Raw genomic sequence first — 5,050 nt, forward strand, 5'->3', positions numbered from 1 at the left:
ACTTCTTCTCAATAACCAAAAGGCCCAGGGTACTGATATTGGGCCTGTAGCATGCTGGGATGAAGGACTATCAAGTTTGTTCAACTGAATGACCTTGACCAACTTTCAAGGTCACAGGGGTCAAATGTCGTAAAATCTTCAAGCGACTTCTTTTCAATAAGCAAAAGGGCCAGGGTACTGAAATTGGGCCTGTAGCATGCTGGGATGAAGGATTACCATGTTAGTTCAAATGAATGACCTTGATCCACTTTCAACCTAATGTCCTTGTTCGACAATCAAGGTCAGAGGTGTCATATTTTTAAATCTTTTTATAGGTTCTTATGAAATCTTAAGATTACAAGTGTTAGATTAATAACAGGTGAGCGATGCAGGCCCATTGGGCCTCTTGTTATGTTATCCCCTTGACTTCAGGATAAATTTGCCTTCATAGTCGAGGTAGAAAAGGGTGAAAATTAAACATATTTAGTGAATTTCTAAGTGAAGTTCTAATAGATATACTTATAGATTAAGATGTTTGCATTAAGTAGCTAAGCTAGCAAGACTTTAAAAATCATGGCATTGAGTGCCAATATAACAACAGTATCAGGCAAAGCGCAGTATTTATACTGAATGATTTTAATAGACTTTTTTTAAAGGGAATAGAAATGTAAATATGCTTTGGTGTAGTTTTAATGCATTTAATGAAAAATGCAGTATCACGCAAAGCGCAGACTTGTAAAGAAAAGCTATTTAGAAAGAAATATCAATGAGTGTTACTCACAAGTGGTCATGTGATTTAGACGGCCCTAAAACGCTTAACTTGGTCAATGTTGGAGAGTTTTTGTTACAAAACAGATACGGATTGTTCAAAGACTGATTAGGTGTTACAACAAATATTTTAAATGTGCTTTTGGGGAACTATCTCAAAGAAGCTATTTTTTTTTATTTTTTTTTTCAGTTTTATCTATTTGTTAAATTTTTCGTTTATTTTTAATTTTTGCTTTTTGTTGTTGTCGCCTTTCGCTATTATACGTATAATGAATCTCTATAATTATATAGACTTTTAATAATGAAATGAAATATTCATATTGTAAAAGTTTAATGTTAAGATGGTAAACTAATCAATAACCACTGGACCCAGGTTTCAGGTGTTCACTCTATAACCGCATCTGTATATCATAAATGACAAAAGTATGTTTTCAGTAATACGTTATAAGTGAAATAGCAAAATATGGATACACCAGTACCAGACAGTGAACACACATATCAAAACATTTTTTTACTGCAATGCTTCGCAAGTGTGTAACACTTCATGCTTCTAAGCTACTAACCTACTATACTGATCTTTAGGAAAAGTAATTTTAGATTTTAACAAAATCCAAACAAAAACATTTCGTTGAAAAATACAAAAATCATGTTAAAAAACATTAAAAACTGCGTTTACAAAACGTCACAACAACACCAAACGACACTAAACAACGCCGTTAAACATGAAATTTTGCGATAAAAATACACTTTTCGTTAAAAACATGCGGTAAAAATTTGTTGGAAAATAAACATTTCATTTTAAAAAAGCAACAAAAAAATACGATAAAACGAAAATGAAAAAAAAAGGTTTTATTGAAATTATGTTGAAGAAAAAAAGGGTCACACCATCTGTTAATTTCAGTTTGCCCTCGCATACTTTAGACCAAATTGGTGGGAAAACATATATTCGTACGGGAGAAGGATTTTAAATATCAATCACTATGTTTCCCTGTCTCCATTTATACACAAATGGGTCATACTTTTTGTCAAAGTATCCAGTATACGTGATCGAATCTATGGCGGCATATCAGATTTTAGCGTGTTCTTACTTGTCAATGTCCTTGTTTAACTATTCATTTCTTTAATAATTTGAGGACACATTATTGCGAGTTACCCGTGAAAGTAATGTGTTTCGACATGGATTTTCCAGTTTAATAAAAGCTATATATAGATCGTCGGACAGCTGTTTGTTAACCCGTGTTGTCGTTCCTTGACGAGTTCCCTATAGCTACATGCTGTGGTTTATTTATGACAGGTACGCTTAGAAGTATTTGCTTCCGATTGAAAACAATTTGAATGTTTTACTAGCCATTGGTTGAAGTTGACCAGCCTTTCCAGCAACTGATCTTAAACTTGGTTACCATAAAATTTATTCAAGCTAAAAAAAGTGGCTTAGATTTTAACACATATCGTACATTCATACAAGCAAGCACCACTTTGTATCAATATATCGTAACAACAGTAATAAGATACCGTAATACTCATTTGAGATGTCACAAATGTCAATGAGGTATCTTCACTAGTTTAGAAGTAATTATCCATTCCAGAAACAAGATTCAAAGTTGAATGTGATGATTAGAGGATTTCTTTTGCATTAGAGCCAGCTACGGTACGTTATGTACACCAGAAGTGCTAAAAAGGTGCTATTGTGTATCACATAGCTACAGTTATCGGTGTTTTATACCTATTGCACAAATTGTGTTATTTTAAGAATTTACATTTTCATTTTAGTCCCTATATAAACATTATCTGGAGAAAATGTTTTCATATGAGGATTCAATCCTTATATTTAAATTAAAAACAATTTGGTTATTATTGATCTAAATATAGTTATTCACTTAAATTTTCGATTTTAAGAGTCTGTATCGTCAGTGCATTCGCAATTGCCGGAACACCCTAATGTCACTTAAATGTTTTCTTTTACGGCATTATTCGAGGCGAGAGGAGAAGCTTCAAAATGACACTGATCAAATGCGCTATGAACGAAATTTCTTCTGGTAGTGCTTATCTATACAAGAGATTGCAGTGGAAATGTAAATATAGGGCTGTGCACGCCAACGAGATAAGCATCCTTTTGATGCTTCTCCCCACATCTCGAACAAAGCGAGATCAACGTAAGAAACAACAGATGCAATAACACCACAGATATTAAAATATAAAAAATCCTTATGTTCGGATCACTTTAATGTCTATAAATTTGGAATGTAAATATACAAATTGAGCGGTGGTTTTTAAACATTCACGGCATTATGACTACAAACTGAGAAACCTGCTCAGTTGCTGTATGATTTTTTTTAAGTGATTGTCCTTGGCGCCCATTGTTGAAACTGTGACGTTATACTTTCAATACTTCACTGTCATGTCTCCAAAGAAAAACGTTTGGAGTCAACAGGTCGAATTTAGATTTCGATTCAGCTGGAGAAACTGCTGTTTTCACGAATTATCGAAATATTTAGTCTCTGTTATGTAACGATAAACCGAATATTATATCCGTTTCTTAAAATGATTTCAACTATTTGTAGTTCTCCAGAAGCGCAATCAATAAAGCAAAAAAAAAATAGAAAGAAATAATCAGGCAATCTCTTAAGTTATGAAATAAAACCTTATGTAGGGGGCCGCGGTGGCCAAGTGGTTAAGGCGTCTGTCATTCTGCTACCACTAGCCCTCCACCACTCTGGGGTTGCGGGCTCGAGACCTACGTGGGGCAGTCGCCAGGTACTGACCGTAGGTTGGCGGTTTTTCTCCGGGAAATTCTGCTTTCCTCCACCAACAAAACCTGGCACGTCCTTGAAATGACCATAACTGTTAATAGGACGTAAAACACAAACAAACCAAACCAAACTAAAATAAAGACAACGTTGAATAAAAACAACAAGAGAATACATGTTAACAAAATCGTAATTCGAACTCAAATCGATAAACCTAGGGCAAAGTATGATCAAAGGAAACATTTACCTCAAGACCCTTGAAATAGTACAAGGAGAATACGGTCAGGTGTTCCGGAAGGATAAGCGTCTTCTGCTTCATCGACGACACTCGCCATGTAAAGTCTAAGACGAATCCCAGTAATTGGTTCATTGTTCATTGTTCATTGTTGACGACATCGTTGTAAGCGTTGCGTTTGGAGGCATTTCGAGTAGACATACAATACTCAATACTAGTGAAATTGAATGTATGTTGTACATTGATTTCCGGTTCCATTTAAAAAAAGGACGTACAATTCTAAAGAGATATCAAAGGCCTGTATAATTTACAAGTAACAGAACGAAGCATATAATACAGTTTTGTAAGTCTGCATACAGTTTGATAAGCACATACATGACAATATTATTTAGTTAAAAGTATTACGAATATTAAAAGGTTCATGGGATCAAACATTTTTGGGGATGATTTTTCCAGTGTTTGGTTAACCTGGTCTTAAAGAAAAACAGGGATATGGAGCAAAGACAATTCCAGTTATAAACAACAACGCTAAACTTAAAAGAAAAACTTCATATCACACACAGAAATAGGCTGAATTCTTTCCATGCGAAATCCTGTTTGCGACCATGAAACTTATACCACGGTCTAATCTAAGTCCTTGCTTATGCATAGTCTCCACCAATCTGCGTCTTGAAGTCATGAAATTCGGGCCAATCTCTTGAGGACCGAATCACAATGATCGGCGAAATGTAAACAGGACAGGAAGGGGGAATGAGGATGTTGCTATCAAGAAAGGGAACATTCACGATTAAAAGACGAAAGCGTCCCGTTTATCCTAAAGCTTATTAGTAATCGTCCATGTTGGTCATGTTGTTGTGATATTGTAAGTAAAGATCGACGATAGCCGCTGAAGTTGAGGAGTATGTGTCCTTGATTTCAAGCTACGAAGGATACAGTATATACGATCGATGCAACCAATGAATTTCTTCTTATTCAAATACACATCGTTTATATATTTGAATGTGAAGTTGAAAGACTTGACAAGGTTTTTGTTACGATGATCAGAAAAGAAACAAGAGGCCCAAGGGGCTTAGCGGTCACCTGAGTTACATCATAGGTACTGGTAGCTCAATTTTATTTTTTGAGATGTGATGTGGGAATCAACATGTAAACTAAGTGAAATACAATACTTGTCATGTCATCAAAGGTTAAAAAAAATAAAACATTGGTAAATTTTCCCTTTGGGGCCCCGCCCTAGCCCCTGGGGATTGGGCAGGAATACCATTTTTTTCAATGTTATACCCTCATCCACCAAAGATGATTCTGACCAAGTTTGAATAAC

Source organism: Mizuhopecten yessoensis, unplaced genomic scaffold (genome assembly GCF_002113885.1).
Source record: "Mizuhopecten yessoensis strain PY_sf001 unplaced genomic scaffold, ASM211388v2 scaffold9639, whole genome shotgun sequence".
Classification (NCBI taxonomy): domain Eukaryota; kingdom Metazoa; phylum Mollusca; class Bivalvia; order Pectinida; family Pectinidae; genus Mizuhopecten; species Mizuhopecten yessoensis.